General features: G+C 43.2%; 1 long non-coding RNA gene and 3 other non-coding genes across 4 annotated transcripts; all 4 read right to left on the reverse strand.

The window, feature by feature from the left end:
• Window positions 1–19619: 19619 nt before the first annotated feature.
• Window positions 19620–21859, reverse strand: LOC145790973 (uncharacterized). The gene is made up of 2 exons (XR_014330472.1): window positions 20084–21859; window positions 19620–19748 (listed from the first exon to the last, which is right to left on the reverse strand). It is a non-coding gene; the product is annotated as an uncharacterized LOC145790973 (long non-coding RNA).
• Window positions 20977–21064, reverse strand: LOC114318355 (small nucleolar RNA snR60/Z15/Z230/Z193/J17). Its single transcript, XR_003648991.1, has one exon. It is a non-coding gene; the product is annotated as a small nucleolar RNA snR60/Z15/Z230/Z193/J17 (small nucleolar RNA).
• LOC114318367 (small nucleolar RNA U83) lies at window positions 21139–21217 on the reverse strand. The gene has a single exon (XR_003648998.1). It is a non-coding gene; the product is annotated as a small nucleolar RNA U83 (small nucleolar RNA).
• Window positions 21432–21530, reverse strand: LOC114318361 (small nucleolar RNA Z43). The gene has a single exon (XR_003648992.1). It is a non-coding gene; the product is annotated as a small nucleolar RNA Z43 (small nucleolar RNA).
• Window positions 21860–21886: the final 27 nt, after the last annotated feature.

Here is a 21886-nt window from a genome sequence, read left to right on the forward strand (position 1 = left end):
AAAACTCATGTTGTTCCTAGCAGACTTCACTGGGGCTGGGTTTGTGCTTCTCTTGGCTCACCTACAAACACATGAATGAGCGTGAGCGATAGCCCAGTGAATAATATCAGATATGACAGTTACATAACAATATGTAGAACAACATGCTTCAAACGGCCTTGGGCCCAATTCATACTTCTATTTAACAAACAAATATATATAACTATACGAAATGCAAATCAAGTAACTGTAGTTCCAAACATTCTGACCTTTGGCCCATTCGGGTTCCCATTCATGGCAAAACGGCCTTCGGCCCATTCACTTATGTCGAAACGGCCTTCGGCCCATTCATTTCTGTCAAAATAGCCTTCGGCCCATTCATTTATGTCAAAACGGCCTTCGGCCCATTCATTTATGTCAAAACGGCCTTTGGCCCACTCGTTCATGTCAAAACGGCCTTCGGCCTACTCATTCATGTCAAAACGACCTTTGGTCCATTCATTTACATCAAAACGACCTTCGGTCCAATCATTTACATCAAAACGACCTTTGGTCCATTCGTTTACATCAAAACGACCTTTGGTCCATTCATTCGTTCCTGTCAGACTTTTGTCCACAATCCCAATTAACAACTCATAAAGTTTAAAGGGAATAAACAATTGGACATTAACAAGCTTTCAAATATTGATATTACTCATAGTGATCGGCTTGTGGATTTGCCCTGGAGCTTGACCCTACACGTTTCACGAACACAAAAGGGTCATTAACAGTTCAATCCGTTCTTCAATTCACATATTCCTCCTTAGGCTTTATTATTAACTCATTAGCTCATTTACAATGCTTAACATATATCTAAGAGTGCTTGCGAGTGAAAGAGAACGGAAAACAGAACACAAAATGCAAAAACAGGATTTCAGAAAATAGGGTCCCCGCTCGAGCGTCGAATCACCCGCTCGAGCGGACCCTTAAGGCCTGCAAAAGTACTGGTTGCATGAAAATTACGCTCGAGCGTTAAATAGGACGCTCGAGCGGAAGGCCTGCCAAAATAGCTCCCACGCTCGAGCGTTAATTACCCCGCTCGAGCGGACGTCAGGTCTGTAAAAAGTACTGGGAGCACGCATTTTCCGCTCGAGCGTCTGGTCCCCGCTCGAGCGGACATCAAAATTCTGGAAAACCCAGAACTGTGTTCTTGAGCTTCATCTCGACATTCAAAGGCTCTAAATGCATGATTTCGGTCCAAACTTTACATAATCATCTACTAACATGGTACAAACATAGAATTACAACATATTAAAGCTCAATTTCATAATTTATCTACATGCATGGCTCATTTTCCACCAACTCATTACCAATGTAACCATTTCATGCATTCAAAGCTTCTACTTTTATGGATTGTACATGCATGTGACATATAACCTTCATTCTCATCTCATATGATGAAAAGATGGTCAAATACATGGATTTCAACCAAAATTGCAACATGAGTCATGTAATTCAAGCTCAAATATGCAATTTCAAAACAATACATACATGCATGCATATATAGTCTTCAAATTCATCAAAACCAACTCCTTCCATGTTCTTTAACATTTTTTTTCAACTTTGAACTTACAAATTACAAACAAGAGTCCATGAATTCACTTACCTAAGAGCTTCAACACTCAAGCTCTAGCCAAAACTTGAGCTAGATCTTCAAATTCCCAAGTCTTGAGCCCAAATTACACAAGTCTCTCCCTTTCTCTCTCTACAACCGGCCCTCTCTTCTCTTCTTTGTGTTTAATATCAGTCAAAATAAGGCTAGAGAGGGAGAGATTGAGTGTTTAAAGCTTGACAACAAGATCCACTAAGGCCGAGATTATAATAATAAAGTAGTTGGGTTCTAATTCATCAATTTAATCGGTTTAATCTAACCCGAATCAAATTTTCAATTAAATTTCACCGTAGGCTCTAAAAATTATGCCAATCACAATGGCGTAATCAATTTCGGGTTCTGTGGCCGATAAGGCCTCCAATTTAATTTCTGAAGCGGTAAAATCGAACAGATATTCCTACGGTGAACAGATAGAAATTCAAAACCACATATTTTCACATAATGGCATACAAAACCATAACAAACACATAATCGTATACACATTAAGGACCAATTAGCATAATACAGAACAGGGGTGTCACAATTCGCTTTCAATTTCCTTTTGAAAATTCACTTGTACCCAAGATGTTTACAACCTGGAGGCAAATCCACCAATTTCCAAGTGTGATTTTGCAAGATGGATTCAACTTCACTGTTGACAGCTTCTTTCCATAAAAGAGCTTCAGGACTGGACATAGCCTCTTTAAAAGTTAAAGGCTCATTTTCTAACAAAAATGTTAGAAAATCTGGACCAAAAGATTTTGAGGTTCTAGCACGTTTACTACGCCTAGGTTCTTCTTCCTCATTTTGGTCTAACTCTTGCTCTTGATCATGTTCTTGATCATTACTAGTAATAGTATCAAAAGATCTCTTATTATTACTAGTCTCTTGTCCAGTTTTATTTGGAAATACATGCTCAAAGAATGATGCATTTCGAGACTCAATAATAGTATTTACATGCATTTCGGAATGTTCTGATTTATGAATCACAAACCGATATGCACTACTATTCTTGGCATAACCAATGAAAATGCAATCAATGGTCTTAGGACCTATCTTAGTCTTTTTAGGACTAGGAATAGCCACTTTAGCTAAACACCCCCACACTTTTAAGTATTTGTAGGATGGTACTCTACCATGCCACATTTCATAAGGTGTTTGATTCACTTTCTTTCGGGGTATTTTATTTAAAATATAATTAGCAGAAAGTATTGTTTCCCCCCACAAGTTCTGAGGTAATCCAGAACTGATTAACATGGCATTTATCATTTCTTTTAAAGTCTTATTTTTCCTTTCAGCAATTCCATTTTGTTGAGGTGAGTAAGGAGCGGTGGTTTGATGAATTATTCCATGTTCTTTACAAAACTCACCAAAAGGTGATTCATATTCACCATCTCTATCACTTCTAAGTTTCTTGATTTTCTTACCAAGTTGATTTTCAATTTCATTCTTATATTGAATGAAAGTTTCCAAAGCTTCATCCTTGGTTTGAATTAAATAAACATAACTATATCTAGTATAGTCATCTATAAAAGTGATAAAATACTTTTTCCCACCTCTAGTTTGAATTGATTTAAAATCACAAATGTCACTATGAATTAATTCAAGTGGTTCCGTACTTCTTTCAATTGAATGAAAAGGAGTTTTAGATAATTTTGCCTCAACGCAAACTTCACATTTATTATTTGAATCAATGTTAAATTTAGGTAAACATTCCATATTAATTAATCTACGCAAAGATCCATAATTAACATGTCCTAGTCTACCATGCCATAAATTTGAAGACTCAAGCAAGTAAGAAGAAGATGTAGTATTATTAATAACTGAGGGTACAACGGTCATTACATTTAACTTGAAAAGGCCATCAGACATGTAACTTTTTCCTACATACATCCCGTTTTTGGTAAGTACAAACTTGTCACTTTTAAAAACTAGCCTAAACCCATTCTTACTCAACAAAGATGTGGAAACTAAATTCTTGCGAATGTCCGGTACATGCAGCACATTGTTGAGAGTGAGTTCCTTTCCAGATGTCATATTGAGTACAATCTTTCCTTGTCCTTCAACTTTGGAAGTTGAGGAGTTGCCCATAAAGAGTTGTTCACCATTGTCCACTATAGAATAAGATGTGAACATCTTTTTGTCGGCACAAATATGGCGAGTAGCACCAGTGTCCATCCACCATTCTTTAGGATTTCCGACAAGATTTGCCTCGAAAATAACTGCAGAAAGATTGATATCATCTATACCATTGGAAATATTGTCCACTTCAGCCATGTGGGCTTGAGCAGGCTTCTTGCTTGTTCTTCTTTTGCTTTTGCCTTTGCTACGGCAATCTTTGGCCCGATGTCTCTCTTTGTCATAGATGTAACATTTGCCATTAAACTTGTACTTTTTATTATCCCCCCCTTTAGAGCCTTGTGATGAACTTTCTCCAGAAGACTTTCGTTTCTTGGTTTTTGAAGCATGTTCCACCACATTTGCCTTAAACTCCATAGGATGCTTACCAGCCCGCTTTTCAGAATTGCGGTTGTCCTCCTCAATTCTCAAACGCACAATTAATTTGTCCATAGAAATTTCTTTGCGTTTGTGTTTGAGGTAGTTCTTGAACTCCTTCCAGCCTTTTGGTAATTTTTCAATTAAGGCTGCAATTTGAAAGGATTCACTAAGAGACATGTCTTCTGCGTGAATGTCATGCAGAATGAGTTGAAAATCTTGAGCTTGGCTGATCACAGTTTTTGAATCAACCATTACAAAATCCAAGAATCTGCCAACCACAAATTTCTTTGAGCCGGCATCTTCCGTTTTGTACTTTTTCTCCAACGATTCCCAAAGTTCCTTTGCTGTCTTGATTGGACTGTAGATGTTGTATAATGTGTTGTCAAGTCCGTTCAAGACGTAGTTCCGGCAAAGGAAATCGACATGTTTCCAAGCATCAACCGCAGCAACCACTTGCCGGTCGGTTTCATCCTCTTTCAGGATAGGAGCATCTTCACGGAGAAAATGAGTCAGGTTCAGAGTTGTAAGATAGAACAACATTTTCTGTTGCCATCTTTTAAAGTCAGTTCCTGAGAACTTCTCTGACTTCTCTCCATGATTTATTGGTACTGTCATCACAGAAGAGGGGGTTGGTGCAATTGCAGCCACCACAGTAGTACTTGTTTGGCATTTGTTTCAGTAGCCATCAATTCTAATTTATAAAACAAATTTATAATTAAAATTTTCACTACACAGAAAATTAAACCAAATTCACAGAATTAAATTCTGTAAAAATAAAAGAAATAAGAATGTAACTTTTATTTTCCAATTAATTTGAAAATAAAATAAAATTTTGTTTAAACAAATTAATTTCACACAGAAAAATAAATTCTGTAAAATAAAAGAAATAAAAACTATAACTTTTATTTTTCAATTAATTTGAAAATAAAATAAAATTTTATTTAACCAAATTAATTCCACACAAGAAATTAAATTATGTAAAATAAAAGAAATAAGAAAATAACTTTTATTTTTCAATTAATTTGGAAATAAAATAAAATTTTATTCAACCAAATTAATTCCACACAGAAAATTAATTTCTATAGCACTTCAATAATTAAAATACTAAAACAGAATTTTAAGTAATGAAAACTCAGAAAATAATTTCTAAAACCCAAAATTAATTTCTAAAAAATTCCACAAAAATATATTCTGAATTGTTAATGACACCAGTATCGTACTACTAGTTGTTGTCAAAGAAAAGAGACAGTATATTACTATTGAGAGGGAGATTAATGATATGGAGTTATGCCGGACAGATTTGGATCGGACAGAGTTGTGCCGGACAGGCCCTGGGCCAAGTTGTATGGCACGGCCGTGAAGGAAGCTGCTCGGTTAAGGCAGCGCGTGGATTGAACAAGCTGCGAGGATCCGTGGTTATGACGCCGGGGTACCTGTTTGCTCGGCAGATAGGTTGACCGCAAACAAGCATGAGTTGTCCCGAGCTCGGCTTTGCCGAGATGCGGCCGAGTCCGGTCCCCATCTGAGCTTAGCTGTTGGAGTACTTGGGCAAAAAGCTCAGCATGGCAGACGATGGCCGAGATGGTACTGACCGGCTGCCGAGCTCCCAGGAGAATGGGAGGGCAGTTGGGTTAGGTGGTGCCCAGCAAGATTTGTGCTGACAGATGGGATAGCAGCACCACGTGTCAAGAGACGAATAAGAGTAGATTTGGGGCGCAGAAGGTATATAAGCGAATCTGCGCCCCCCCCATGCTGAGACAGATGAACATTTGGTGAGACATACACTAAACACTCAACACTCTCCCTTCTCTCTATCTATCCCTTGTGTGTGTGTTCTAACTTGATCGTCGGAGGGGTTTTCCAGCCACACACCGCCGGGTAGCTTACCGCCGTTGTGTTCGCAGGTAATCGAACAGAGACGGAGCTCGGAAGAAAGGAGTACGGGCCTGCCGGAATATTTGCTCCCTGTATAATTGGCGCCGTCTGTGGGAAGCTTGACAGACAAAACCTTGTCTTCCAGGCTCGTCTGATCGCCGTCCATGGCTAACAACGATGAGTTTCCGTTGTCTGCCATAGACGGAGCCACCCCAGAGTTCACTCGAAAGAGAGAAGGACCTCCCGCCATCCATCCAATGGTAGACTTGGAGACACCCACCGGAGGACAGTCAAGAGACGCGCGGGATAAGCGCGGAAGAAGTTATGGTCATTCACGAAGTTCGGACGGTCATCGGCGGCGGAGAGAATCATATGCCCGACGTCTAGAACACAAGTTGAGGGACCATGACGCTGTCATCCGGCGAATGGCGACGGAGATGGAGGAGCTCAAGCGGCATGTCAAAGGGAAGAGTGTAGCTGGAGTGGGTGACCACAGTGAGCGCACCCCATCCCGCCATTCAGGCGGTCAGAGTCAGCGACGTACTCTATCCATCTCTATTACCAGAAGTTACCAGGTTGGTGATTCCAATGTGCATGTAGAGAAGTCTAGCGCGCAAGATAGCACTTACCGGCCCTCACGTCCGGTGATGACGTCGAAGTACTCTTACTCCGCTCATTCAGAGGATTTGAGGGCGGTCTTAAAGGAGCGGGCTCGCCGACGTGAAGCTCAGAGGATATCGGCATTCCAGCGGCTATCCTACGGGGTTCACGCCAGCAAGGAGGTCGAAATGCCTCCACCCCGCCAGGCAGTGCCACTCTTAGTGGATTTAGATTTGGCCAGGTTAAGTGCCACCCCTTTTTCCCTGGAAATAGAAACAACACCGCTTCCGGCAGGCTTCCACCAGCCTAAGTTCACACTCTACGATGGAAAAACCGATCTTTACATGCATGTGAGCCACTTCCGACAGGTTATGGCCGGACATAGGCGAAATGACGGACTTATGTGCCTGATCTTCCCGTCAAGTTTAGGCAAGCTGGGCTTGAAGTGGTTCGAGAGGTTGCCGGAAGGGAGCATACAACAGTGGCATCAGTTGGCCGAAGCCTTTGTGACGCGCTTCAAAACTAACACAAAAACACTAAAGGAAGTCAATCATTTACTTAGTGTCAAGATGGAACCGAGCGACACATTGAAGGCATACAACTCAAGGTATTGGGAAACCTTTAACGAGATCTTGGATTGCCTGGTCAACCTTGCAATCACGCAATACAAGCGTGGTCTCCCGGTCGGACACAGACTGCGGGACTCACTTACCATGCACCAGCCGACATCCATGGGCTAACTCATGCAACGCATCAATGAGCATATTCGAGTTGAGGATGACGCGTCGGCGTCTACCGCGAAGTCAGTTCCGACAGCGACAGACAAGAAGGCTGGAAAAGTGCATACAGTCGGACAGGAGTCCGGCCGATCTACTGACCGCGCTGAGGAATCGAACCGTGGATTGAATCGGAAAAACTGGGGTAGAGGACGTCAGAATGACCGGGATTACTACCCACGGGATGACGCAGCCGATGCAAACAGGAGATTGAAGGCAAAGACCAGCATCACCACGGTCTTTAAGATTCCAATTTATCGCATACTTAGCGAAATCCGTGACGAGGAGTATGTCCAGTTTCCTACTAAGTTGGGCGATGGTCAGAAGGGCTTCAATCCGAGATACCGTTGTACATTTCACCGGGAGCGTGGCCACCGAACAGAGGACTGTTTGCCTTTGAGGCAACACTTGGAAGAGCTAGTCGCAGCCGGGCACCTGGATCTTTACATTGATGGGGGCGTTAAGGCGAATCAGGTGCCGGTTGATCCGCGAGGACCGGATGACCGAGACGCACCTCCTCGAGGGGTTGTGAATGTCATCCACGGCATAGTAGAACCGGCGCGCGTTTGCGAGCTCCGTGGTATGATCAAGAAGGCAGAGCACATGAGGGAAGTTTTGTCAGTTCAGCCTGCGCTCAAGAGAGGGAAGACGGAAGCGACAGATGTGATCAGTTTCTCCTCAAGGGATCTGGAGCGCATTCAGACACCGCACAATGACGCCTTAGTAGTTACACTCCGCGTCAAAGATTTTGAAGTCAAACGGATCTTGATCGATCAGGGAAGCTCGATCGAGATCATGTACTACGACCCTTTCAAACAGTTCAAGCTCCGAGATATGGATTTGGCCCCGGCGACTTCGCCATTGGTTGGTTTCAACTCACAACCGGAGTGGCCTTTGGGAAAGATTATCCTGCCGGTCAAAGCGAGATCCGTGGTCAAACAAGTGGAGTTCTGGGTGTTACAGGTGCTATCTACTTACAATTTGATCCTTGGAAGGGGGTGGCTTCACGCCATGCAAGCCGTGGCATCGACTTTTCACCAAGTAATGAGGTTCCCCTCGGCTATGGGTGCAATCGAGGAGATTTGGGGCGATCAGGTCATGTAAAAACAGTGCTTCGTGGCAGTCAACGGGAGCCGGGCTGCCAAAGGATTTGTTCAAATGATTGAGGGACCGGAGGACCAGGGTGTCTTGGAGGATGTGGGCACCAAGGCCGAGGACAAAGTTGTCGAGGAATTGGTGGAGGTGCGAATTGATACAGAGCAGCCGGACAAATTCTTCTTGCTCGGCTCAAGCCTTACAGCCACAGAACGGACCGAGATGGTTGAGTTTTTGATGGCCAACATCGAAGTTTTTGCATGGTCACCTTACGACATGCCCGGCCTCGATCCAAGTTTTATTTGCCATCATCTCAATGTCTTCCCCGGAGCCAAGCCAGTCATTCAGCGAACAAGGAGATCGGTGCTGCATTACGCTGAGGTAGTTGCGGAAGAAGTTAAGAATTTACTGGAGGCACGAGCAATTCAAGAAGTACACTATCCTCAGTGGATCTCAAATACAGTGGTGGTACCGAAGAAGAATGGGAAGTGGCGGGTTTGCGTTGATTACAAGACCGTCAACCGAGCTTGTCCGAAAGATAGCTTTCCTTTGCCTAGAATTGACCAGCTTGTGGATTTGACGGCCGGACATAACAGGCTAAGTTTCTTGGATGCCTACCGCAGTTATCATCAGATTTCCATGCATGGCCCCGATCGAGAAATCACCTCGTTTACTACACCAAGGGGACTCTTTTGCTACCGAGTCATGCCTTTTGGTTTGAAGAACGCCGGGGCAACTTTTTAGAGAATGGTGACCAAGATGTTTGCTCCTTTGCTGGGCTGGACAATGGATGCCTACATTGATGATATGGTGGTTAAAAGCCGGCATCAGGCAGATCATTTGTCCGACTTGGCCGAGATGTTCGCCATTCTCAAAAAGCACAAGCTACGCCTGAATGCGTCTAAGTGTGCCTTCGGCGTGGGATCCGGAAAATTTCTGGGATTCCTAGTCACGAACCGAGGTATCGAAGCAGACCCTACACAAATCCAAGCCGTGCAAAAGTTAAAACAGCCTAGCTCGGCAAAAGACGTGCAGCATCTGGCCGGAATGGCCGCCGCGCTTAATCGATTTATAAGCCGGTCATCAGATCGCTGCCGCCCTTTCTTTCAGTCCTAAAAATCAAAGTTCTCCTGGGATGAAGAGTGTGACCGAGCCTTGGCCGAGCTCAAGGAGTATCTATCTTCAGCACCACTGTTGGTCACACCGGAGCCTGGAGAAGAGCTTTATCTTTATTTGGCCGTATCACAGCATGCAGTCAGTGCGGTGCTTGTCCGGGCTGAAGGAATCAAGCACCTCCCCATCTTCTATGTCAGCAAAACTTTGCTACCGGCAGAGTCGAGATACTTTCCGTTGGAGAAGCTTGCTTTGGCATTAATGATGGCTTCAAGAAAGTTGGCGCACTATTTCCATGCACATACCGTCATCGTCTTGACCGAATTCCCCCTCAAAGCTTTATTCGAGCGGGCAGGCTTCTCCGGTCGGATTCTTATGTGGGCAGTCGAGTTGGGACAGTTTGATGTGAAGTTCCAGCCACGCACTGCCATCAAAGCCCAGACTTTGGCTGACTTCGTCACCGAATTCTCACTTGGAACTCATCCGGTATGCCCGGTCGATATTACCGCGGCAGATGATGAGGTGCACGCAAGACCATCCGAGATACAACCAGTTGGTGGAGGAAGTGACGCGGAGTTTGCGCGCACCACTGCAGCACCCTCAATTTGTACGGTTTTACCACCCGGTAATGCGATGACGGAGTTGAATATCACCGACCAACCAGCTCTGTCCGGTCCCGCATCACCAGGGGGGAAGAAATGGAACCACACAGCTCAGAACTTGCGGCCGGTATAATACCGCAACCTAGTGATTCGCCTACAGACTTGAGCATTGCAGATCAACTTGCTGAGTCAGGTGCCGAATCATCAAGGGTGACTGAATTGGAACCGATCAACACAGAACTTGAAACCGCACCGCTGAGCAGTCGTGACCCCATTAACCTTCAAGCCTCTCAGGACCCCTCAGAACGCTGGAAGCTCTTTGTGGGGGAGATGTGGAAACTTTTTGTTGATAGAGCCTCGAACCATCACGGCGCCGGGCTACGTATAGTTTTGATATCACCGGACGGGTTGACAATTGAACACTCTATCACCCTTGGCTTTCCAGCATCCAACAACGAAACTGAGTACGAGGCGCTTTTGGCCGGTCTCAAAAGCGCGCTTCAGATGCAAGCTTCCGAGCTAATGGTGTACAGTGATTCCCAGCTTGTGGTTAACCAAGTCGCTGGGATTTATGAAGCAAAGGATGACAGAATGGAAAAGTACCAAGCTTTGGTCAGGGAACACATCAAGCAATTTCAGGCAATCAGAGTTCAACAGATTGGCCGAGAAGAGAACAACCGAGCTGATGGGCTGGCCGGCCTCGCCTCAATGGTTGATTGCGCATCTCCTAACCCCCTGTTAATTGAATTTCTTCTACGGCCGAGCATAGAGGAAGCCGGACAGACGGATGTATTCTGCGCCACGCTAGGTCCTTCCTGGATGGACCCTATAGCCCTGTTTCTCAGAGATCGGATTCTGCCAGACGAGAAGAAAGAAGCGCACAAAGTCCGGGTCAAATCAGAGCGGTTTTGCCTCTCTCTATCTGGAGCGTTGTATAAAAAGTCCTTCACCGGTCCTTATCTGAAGTGCGTGCACCCGAGTAGCGTGGAGGCCTTCTTGTACGAAATTCACGAAGGCATCTGTGGCAATCACATAGGGGGCAGGTCCTTGGCCTACCGCGCTATTTCGCAAGGCTATTGGTGGCCGTGCATGCAAGCCGACGCCTAGAAATATGTTCGCAAGTGCGAGAAGTGCCAGAAGTTTGCGCACCAGATTCATCAGCCGGCCAGAGAACTTCTTCCCCTAACCAGCCCTTGGCCTTTTGCGATGTGGGGATTAGACATAGTGGGGCCGCTTCCAACAGCACCAGGCAACCGCAAGTTCTTCATCGCGGCAACAGACTACTTCACCAAGTGGGTTGAAGCCGAGCCTTTGGCAACAATCAAGGAGAAAGACGTGAAGCGGTTTGTCTGGCAGAATGTGGTAACACGGTTCGGTGTCCCTAAAATTTTGATCTCTGACAACGGCACCCAGTTTGACGGTCACCTATTCAGAGGGTTTTGTGAAGATTTGAAGATTGAATTCTATAACTCCACTCCGGCTTACCCACAGTCCAACGGTCAAGCCGAGGCGTCAAATAAGACTATTCTTGATGGACTGAAGAAGAGACTTGAGAAGGCCAAGGGAAAGTGGGCCGAGGAACTTCCCAGTGTCCTTTGGGCATACCGAACTACCCCTCGGCGTTCTACCGGGAAAACTCCATTCGCTTTGGCTTATGGCATGGAGGCGGCCATACCTTTGGAAGTAGGTATGCCCACTCTCAGAAGTGAAAGTTTTGAACCCGAGCTAAACGCCGAAGCCATTGCTCTGGAAATGGATTTGGTGGAAGAGCGCCGGGAAAAGGCTCTCATCCACATCGCTGCCTACCAACAAGAGCTCTCAAGGAAGTACAATAAAACGGTGCACCCCAGACCGTTCAAAGTAGGTGATTGGGTTTTGAGGAAAGTTATGGGCAACACCCTGGTGCCAGGTGAAGGCAAACTAGGGGCAAATTGGGAAGGACCCTACAAGATAACCGGTCTGGCGGGCAAGGGGGCATACCACTTGGAGGATCTCGATGGTAGAGGAATACCCCGGCCATGGAATGCGGCCAACCTCAAACTGTACTATTACTAGCTTTTGTTTTCTTTTTGTGCAAAGGAATTTTTTGCCTTACACTCCAGAATGTAATTCTTTTTGTCAATATATAGAGGTGTCTTCTTTGCCTTAGCATTTTGATTGATTGCTTTGAATACTTGAGATGCTCAACCGAGATGATTTACTCCAGTTGAAAGAGTTGATGTTTTGTTCAACTTGAGATTCCAACCGAGATGAGTTACTCCAGTTGAAGGAGTTGATGGTTTGTTCGACCCAGGGATTCCAACCGAGATGAGTTACTCCGGTTGAAGGAGTTGATGTTTTGTTCAACTTGAGATTCCAACCGAGATGAGTTACTCCGGTTGAAGGAGTTGATGGTTTGTTCGACCCAGGGATTCCAACCGAGATGAGTCACTCCGGTTGAAGGAGTTGATGGTTTGTTCGACTCATGGATTCCAACCGAGATGAGTTATTCCGGTTGAAGGAGTTGGTGGTTTGTTCAACTCAGAGATTCCAACCGAGATGAGTTACGCCGGTTGAAGGAGTTGATGATTTGTTCAACTCAAAGATTCCAACCGAGATGCCCTACTCCAGTTGAAGGAGTTGATGGTTTGTTCAATTCTATCAGAATTAAAACCGAGATGGTGTATTCCAGTCATACAAGATGTTTGGTTCAGTTCAGGCACGCTCAACCATGATGGTTTAGTCCGGTTGAAAGAATTAGTGATTTGTTCAACTTTGTTATTCCGACTGAGATGTTTATTCCGATTGAAGAAGTTCCTCAATTTTACTAAATTTACCAAGATGTTAACTCCGGTCAAGCTAGTTGGTGATTTGTGCAACTTCGTGATTTAAATCGAGATGTTTTGCTGAAGATAGAGTTCGAGAAAACCGTGCAAACACTTGATGCAATTAAAGCTTTTCATTGATTGAAAGTTAATACAAAAGTAGGGGCAGAGAGCCCGGTTACATGTGCAAAGCAAAAAAAAAAAGGGGCAATAGAAAAAAGAAAAAAACTAAGCTAAGGGGAAGAGATTGGTGAGTTCATCATCTGGAGTTGTCTCCAAGTTCACTACTGGAGATCGGTCTTCAACACCGGGCTTAGTTCGGCCGGGCTGCTCCTGTTCTGGTTGCTCCTCTCCGTCAGTATCTTCCCTGGCCTCTTCCTCTTCAAGCCCTTCCTCGGCCTCAGACTGCAATGCACTGAAGACGTCATTGGCATATGGCACGAGGTAGGCCGGCAGGGAAGCAAGCGGCGGGGTGGCAAAGACGTCAGTATCAGGTCCCTGACCGAGATACTCGCAGGCAGACTTCCAACCCGCTTTGAAGTAGATGTCTTAGGTAGCGAAGACCTGCTTCTTGTAGCTTCCCTCGGCTTCTAGGAAGCCGGCGTTGTTTGCATCTCGGCAGTCCTTCTTCCTTGACTTTTTCAGAGCATCCAGCTCGGCCTGGAGCTCATCGCGCTTTTTCTCGGCCTCGTCAAGCTGACCGTGCAACCTGTTGTTGTCAGCATTGGCGATTTGGAGAGATGCTTTTGCCCGGCCAAGCTCGGCTTGGAGGCTTTGGACTTGGCTGTCAGTGTCGGCTGCCTTTTGCCGAAGTCGGTGGATGCGCTCCATGACTAAGTGTTATTTTTGGATGGCCTGCAAAAAGGAAACCTGATCAGAGAAGAAGAAACCGTGCAAACACTAAGAAAATTAGAGTAGAAGGTTGAGACTTTTACCCTGGTCATAGACTTCACGGCTGATTTCACCAGCCGGGTGTCAGGAACGTGGTCGCTGCCAACCACGTCGCTCGGCAGGAGAAGGTTCTTTGTCTCCCTTGATGGAAGCCGTTGCCAGGATCTCCTTTCCCCGGTGCTTGAGCTGCGGTCTCCATGCCGGCGTTGGGTCAGCTGTGACGGTAGGTTGCTCAGTGGATAATTCGGTAATCAGCTCGGCAGACGAGTCCGCGCGAGCTCTTTTGCCAGCCCGGCGTGTTGCTTGGCTTGACTTGACTCCCCGGCAGCTTGAGAAGCAAGGGCGACCACGGCGCCCCTTGACTGACCGGCGGCTGGAGAGCGGGTGACGACGCTCGGTATCTCGGCAAACGTTGCGATGAGCAGGTTTTTGATTCGGCTTCGTTTGGCCATCTCTTGCTCTTCTGTCAACCGGATTAGTGGAACGTCTAGCAAAGTTGGATCTGGAGGAGGTGATGGAGCACGGAGGAAGTCTGTAACTTTACTCCGGTGGGGAGCGGAGTATCTGTAGGTTGGAGTGTAGCCGAGCAGCTCGTTGCAATCTCGGTGGCGATGGCGGAGCACGGTCCGAATTGCCTCTATGTTGGGAAATTGGTAGTTGGCTTGCAAGGCTTGGATTGCTGTAAAAGAAACAAGAAAACTGGTTAATTACAGAATAAAGAAGGCTGGCTGACCGAGCAAGTTTGAGCGGCTTACATGAGGAACCGAAGTTCTTGCTTATAAACCAGCCCGGTACCTCGGCTGTTTTGTAATTGCCCGACACCCAGAAAACATCGTGTCGTGCAAGTCTTTATCCGAGGTGCCGGTTACAATTTTCTCTTTGCCCGGTCTGATTTTCAAGTAATAGGCTAGGTCGTCACCGGTGTGACCCATTGTGTATTGCCTTAATATCTCGGCTAGACCTAAGTTGGTGCCTAGCCGATTGTTCAGTTCATGGACGCCGTTGATAATTCGGTAAGTGTTGGTGGACACTTGTGTGGGTGCCAGCCCGGTGCGGCGGAGGAACTCGGTGATAAATGGGTTGAGGGGGAAGCGGAGGCCTCCTTCGACGATCGACAGCACGGTGAAGGGGCATTGTTCTGTTCTGCCCCAAGGCGTGGTCTCTTCTTCTACGAGCTCTAGGTGGACATCGGCTGGGATGCCGTACTCCTTCCTGAACGCAGCTAGGGTAGCCGGAGTATCTACGAGGAAGCGGAATTTCCCCATTTACGACCGGCTAAATTAGCTCGGCTTTGGTTTGGCACTGTCAGGTGATTTGTGGCTGCTTGGTCTTTGGGAGCCTTAGGATTGGACAGTGGTCCCCTTGGACTCTGCAGGAAAAGGAGGGCAAGTGTAAGAGGGAGCGCGGTCGCGCAAAGCGAGCTTGACTTTAGCTCGGTCGTCTAGAGTGCCAAACTACCTCGGTTGTAGAGGCTGACAAGGAGCTCGGCCGCCCAAGCAGACCAGATTTTAGCCCGGTTGAGCGGCCAAGACCTTTGTTATCCTGGTTCTTGCTATGGTTATATCTAATAGGTTATTTGCTCGGTCGAGATGGTTTTTTGGATCAAACGAAGACCTGGAGCCCGGTCCGCCCTAGTTCTTCGAAGTTCATCAACGAAAATGAAGAACACCATGAACAGTGGGAGGTTTGGGACGATTTCTATGGCCTACGTCCTAAGAACTATGTTTTAGTGCCCTAATGTGTGAAATATTTAAGAAAATAGCAACAAAAGAGGAGTTGAAGGACTTACCAATGAAGGGCAGGGACTAATCCTTCGAGCACGAAGAATGGCAGACGAGGCTTGGAGAAAGGTGCTTGAGCTCTGAAGCGTCGGATTGCAGAGAGGCAGTAGGAGCGAAATGAGGAAGAGGGGGCTTGTATGTATAGACGGAGAAACCGCCAAGAATTCAAATTCTGGCAGACGACTGGGTTGGCTGCTCAAGGTCCAATGGAAGCCTGCCACGTGTCCCCATTTATGATGACGTCAAAACTGAAAGGACAGGTTGAAGAGTCGAGGAGACAACCGGGCAAGTTTTGAAGAAGAGAACGTCAACCGAGGAGTAGGAGCGAACAAATTTCGCAGATAGGAGTCAACTAGCCCGATCGTCGTTTCGTATCTTGAGGACCGAGGAAATGTTATCCCGGTCAGAATATGTAATCCTAGTCACGCTCTTGCGGACGGAATTAAGGGGTAATTGAGAGGGAGATTAATGATATGGAGTTATGCCGAACAGATTTGGACCGGACAGGGTTGTGCCGGACAGGCGCTGGGCCAAGTTGTATGGCCCGGCCGTGAAGGAAGCTGCTCGGTTAAGGCAGCGCGTGGATTAAACAAGCTGCGAGGATCCGTGGTTATGACGCCGGGGTACCTGTTTGCTCGGCAGATAGGTTGACCGCAGACAAGCGTGAGTTGTCCCGAGCTCGGCTTTGCCGAGATGCCGCCGAGTCCGGTCCCTATCTGAGCTTAGCTGTTGGAGTACTTCGGCAAGAAGCGCAGCATGGCAGACGATGGCCGAGATGGTACTGACCGGCTGCCGAGCTCCCAGAAGAATGGGAAGGCAGTTGGGTTAGGTGGTGCCCAGCAAGATTTGTGCCGACAGATGGGATAGCAACACTATGTGTCGAGAGACGAATGAGAGTAGATTTGGGGCGCAAAAGGTATATAAGCGAATCTGCGGCCCCCCATGCTGAAACAGATGAACATTTGGTGAGACATACACTAAACACTCAACACTCTCCCTTCTCTCTATCTATCCCCTGTGTGTGTGTTCTAACTTGATCGTCGGAGGGGTTTTCCGGCCACACACCGCCGGGTAGCTTACCGCCGTTGTGTTCGCAGGTAATCGGACAGAGACGGAGCTCGGAAGAAAGGAGTACGGGCCTGCCAGAATATTTGCTCCCCGTACAACTATTATCTGTCAAATAGCATATAATCACTATTTGTTTTTCCAACCAGAATATTATTTTGTAAATCCACAGAAAATAATTTTCTTTCGAAATTATTTACGAAGAATGAAAAAAAGAAAACAAACGAAAAATTCTGTAAACAGAATAATTCTAATCTGTCTTAAGATTGTTGGAACAATCTTCTGTGTAAATAAAATAACTTATATTAATTCAAACAAAATAAAATAAAACTTACATAATTTATTTTGTTGAACCGAATCAATAATTTAAAGACCAAGTCGAGTGTGTGACACTCTGTCCTTAAGACAGATTCGCCCCGCTACGGTGCTTACGGTTATGTGGCGTCTATCTTCCAGGATACAATGATCTTCACAAATTTGTAGTAGCACTTCAAACAAATTTATTCGACGAACCAAAACCTTATGTTCTATAACTCTCTGAAATTTTTCCTAAAATAATATGAAGAATAAAGGACGCAAGAGAGCAAAATGAAGGCAAGGAAAATGAATTTTCGGAATCAATCAAAATTGGAATGGGACTACCTTTATATAGGTTTTGTTGGTACCTATTCAATTTGAATAGAAAATGTATGAAGAAGGGACATACCCCTTCCTTTAAAATAAAGAGACACCATGAAAGGTTTGCACCATTTCATTCACATGGAGGTTTGACCCTTCCTTTAAAATAAAAAGACACCATGAAAGGTTACATCATTTCATTCAAAATGGAGTCTATTTCAATTCACAACTACCTCTTTATAAATTTTTCAACATTAACACAGGTGCAATTTAACTCTGCCTTAAAAAATTATTCTATATGAATGGGGGGTTGGTATGATAGCAAATCACACATATTGTTCAATTTGGTTCAAACAATAGTCTATTTTAACTACTAGTATAAATGGTTTAGTTCAGTCGATATTGAAAAAAAAATTAGTATTGAATTGAATCTTTCAATTTTGATGGTTGATAAATCGATCCAAACCATAAGCTATTGCTCAAATTTGTTGGTTTGGTGTAGAAAAGGAGCTCATATGAAGTTTTAAAAAGTTTTGTATAAACTTATAAAATTTCATATTGAGAATAAATACTTCATGAATATCTCCATTCTTAGTTTTTATCACAAAAATATATATTATATTGGTCACTTGTTATCTAATGTTCAAAGAAATGAATATGAAGTATTTAATACAATATTTGATTGGCTTGATTAGTATTGATGTTAAAATTTTCAAAATCGAAAAGGATTTTACCTTGTGTTAAACAAACTGAAAAGTGAATTTTTAGTCACTTTGTACCTTACGTAAAACAAACTGAAAAGTGAAATTTTAATCACTTTTGACTGATTGGTTCGGTTTAATTTGATTCCATTAGGTTTTTTACATCCTTAATTTTAACTTTATTTCGACATGAATACTTCTTAAAAATCTTTTGAATTGATTTTTACAATATTTTTTTTAAACTATATGTTTGAAAGTTTATCCCAAATTCTAATTGCGCATGCAACTTAGGGTCATTTATCTTTTTTACCTCTTCAACAGTTACCTTTGGATTTCATTGCTATCATTTGGTTATTAAAATGTTTTTGGACAGTCTTTTACTAGTAGTTCCATCTAAGGATTGATTTATGCAATTGCTGCTTTTTGAATTATTTATTTGTTTATGAAAATTAAATTAAATGTTAAAAAAACAATGCATTGCTGAAAATTATGTAATTTTGTTACAAAGAATGTTTAATGACCCATTTTAGGACAACAAAAGGAAAATGTATTTTGAAACAATATAAAATAATAGGCCCAAGTTACCCCTAGTTTGAGAGTTTCTCTCTCTAAACTTTTCTCCTCCTAGGATTTCCGAGTGTGAGGCTGCCGGCGCTGGGAGAGGGGTTTCCGGCGGCCTCCGGCCTCCTCTCCCCTCCCCCTACCCCTCTTTTGCTCTTCCCTTTCCTTATTGTGCATTCCCATAACTTGGAAGCTTGGGCTTTCCATTCTCTCCCTCCTTTGTGAGGTGTTTCTCCCACATCCATTCATTCCGGGAGTGGCTTTCTCGGATCCACGCCGACTCCATTGCCTTCACCGCCGCTTCCTCGTCGTCTCCTCCATAGCTTGACCGCCTCTTCTCCACCGCTTCTTCCTCGTCGTCTTCTCCATTCACGTCAGATTTGCCTCTCTCACAGCCTTCATCGCCTCTTCTCCGCCTCTCCAACCGTCTTCACCGCCTCTTCTCCACTGCCTCTTCATCGCCGTTCTTCTCCAACGCCGGATCCGCCGAAGCCACTGCCGAATTTGATTGGGTGTGGGTGTGTTCGTTTTTTCTTTCGTTTTATTTCCTTTGGTTTGTGTTGGATTTTTTTGGGTTTGTCTGGTTTTCTTAGAGTCCATATGTGCGTTTTGTTTGGCTTACCCTCATTGTGGTTGGGATCTATGAAATATTTCGGACATGCTATATTGCCGAACTTTCATGATCGGCTCTGTTTCGCAGTATGAACACGAGTACGATATGTACGTCTGAATATTTTCATATTTCTTCTTCGTGAGTGCTTCTTGATTTATTTTCACTTTGTTTGGTGTAAGATTTGAGTTGTTTGGACTCTTGTAAGTGCCGTTTGGCTCTCTTAATTGACATATATTTCTTCCGATCAAAAAAAATAAAAAATAAATAAAAATAATGAACCAATAAAAGTAAAAAAAATGAGCAAGTACCCATAGAGAAAAATGATTGTAGCACCATTCTAGAGGGAGTTCTTTAAAAAGTTACTTCTTATTCGATTGTTCTATTTTAATTAAATTGAACAAAAAAATACTTTAATCAGTACCAAATAATAATTTTTTTTATTTAGAAATAGTTGAGGAGATTATACATCACCATAAAAGTTAGTCGATAAAAGAAGTCAGTAGTTTCCATATATCAACTAATAGCATATATGATCTATTGTAAAACTAAGGAGTTGTTTGGAATGATCTAAATAAATATACTTTTTGACTTTTTATGAAATATAATTTGTTTGAGTTGAATTTAAAGTGATGTTTTAGAGAGATGGTGTGATTTAAATAAGATGATGTGACTTAAATAGAATAGTGACTTTTTGACTTTTTGTCTTTTTTTAAATATGCCAAACTTGGCCTAAGGATAAGTTTGAGAAGACTAAATAAGTGCACTTTTTGACTTTTTTTATATTATGTGTAGAAAAAGTAAAGAGGAGATGTTGATTGATGTGACCTAAAAATGATAAAAAGATAAAATAAGAACACTTTTTTAGATTAGCCAAACTTGCCTAATTGTACATATCCATCAATTGTGTAAACTCCATGTGAGACCATTCAATCACTAGTTTGAATATTATTGTTTACATTGGCACAAGACTCGTGTTTCTTCAAGTTCTACCTCGACAATCCCACTGTTTCTGTTCCTCTCTCAAGTTGTCACCATCCCTCCCATCTCTTTCTGGTGTTAATCACTTCCTTCTTCCCCTCAAGCTCACTTCTATCAAATTTCTCAATTTGGAAAAACTAAGTTCCTTTCCTTTCTTTGTGGCCAGGAGGACCTTCTCAGCTTCATGATCCATCTCACATTTGCGATGCTCTTATTATACAATAGATCAGTCCAGTGTTATCAAAGGTTGAAACGCCTCAAATGCCAATAAAATGAGGCTAGCTTCAATTAAGGGCAATGATGTTGTGAGGGGTCTCAAACATTTACATCAACAAATTAGTTTGGATCAGTTCACAAATTGATTCATAATTAAATTATATTGTGCCTGCAAATATTCTATAAATGATTTGGATTATCAAAATTAGTCCGAAAATGAGCTCCCAAAAAGCCCAATTTGTAGTCCCAAGCTGGTATTTTTATTCACTTTCTATAAATTTCAATATATTAAATCTCAACATATGAGATCCTCTTCAAGGTCACCACATCAAGCAACCAAGCAGTTTCACCATCATGGCTGAACAACTCACATAAAAGCATTATTAGTTCCAGTGCAAAATCAAAATATAAACCGATAATAGTTTTTATAAACCAAAAAACTCAGGCCTATTTTAAGAAGTGAGATCTCTCACAAAAAAGTCAAAAAAAAAAAATTTCAAAAAATAACTTTTAATCATCTTTCCAAAACACCCCTCAGTACCCCTCAGTAGAAAAAAAAAGACTCACAGAGGACCAAAACAGAGTCATCAGATAGGAGCGAAAGACTTTCAAATGTTTAATCATATATTATCATTTGAACTATGCATTAAATCATCATCTGACCCTGTTCTGCTAATTTTCACATACACAAAACACTCAAAAACATACAAATCCAAGTCTAAAATATAAAAAACAAAAGAAAGCCTCAGAAGGAAGGCAGTAGTATAGTTGTAATCATGATTTATCATAAATTACACAGTACTTTTGTTCATCATTGGCATTGTCAAAACTCAAAATCATACAAAGCTGCCAAAAAAATTAATAAATAAATAAAATAAAACAAGAAATTGGCCTCATAGAGAAGATTAGTTATTCAACACAATATAATTCAGATATATGCTTGTCTATTAAAAATTGTTTAATCATTGGCCATTTTACAAGAAGAAAATTATAAAAGCAAAAAACAACTAAAAAAAAATCCATAATTTTGGAGAGGACTCAGTTTATGGGTGGTGATATATCAGGATGGTCGGCAAGGCAATATAATTGCCATTACGACGAACGAGACCAATCACATGTAGTCATCACTGTCCCAAATATATATATATATATATATGAAAAATTACAAAATTAAATAAACAAAATCAAAGATGGAACAAAACCTATTTCTTTGTAATAATCTCTCAATTCGAAACATACAGAGACTTAAGAAGCGTTTGCTAATAAATTAGCTGAGCTTATTACTCTATGCAAGCATTGGATCGAGAGAGAGAGAGAGAGCAAACCGTGACAGGCGATTGAGCTCATCTGCAGCAGAAACCCTAATAGAACGCCATCGAAAGGTGAAGCCTTTCGATTGTATTTATAGAGAGAGAGAGAGAGAGAGAGAGAGAGAGAGAGAGGCGGGTGGGAGATGAACTAGGGTTTCACAGATGTCTAGGGTTTTACT

The sequence above is a fragment of the Camellia sinensis genome, chromosome 5, assembly GCF_055761805.1.
Source record: "Camellia sinensis isolate YWXY chromosome 5, ASM5576180v1, whole genome shotgun sequence".
In the NCBI taxonomy this organism is placed as follows: Eukaryota; Viridiplantae; Streptophyta; class Magnoliopsida; order Ericales; family Theaceae; genus Camellia; species Camellia sinensis.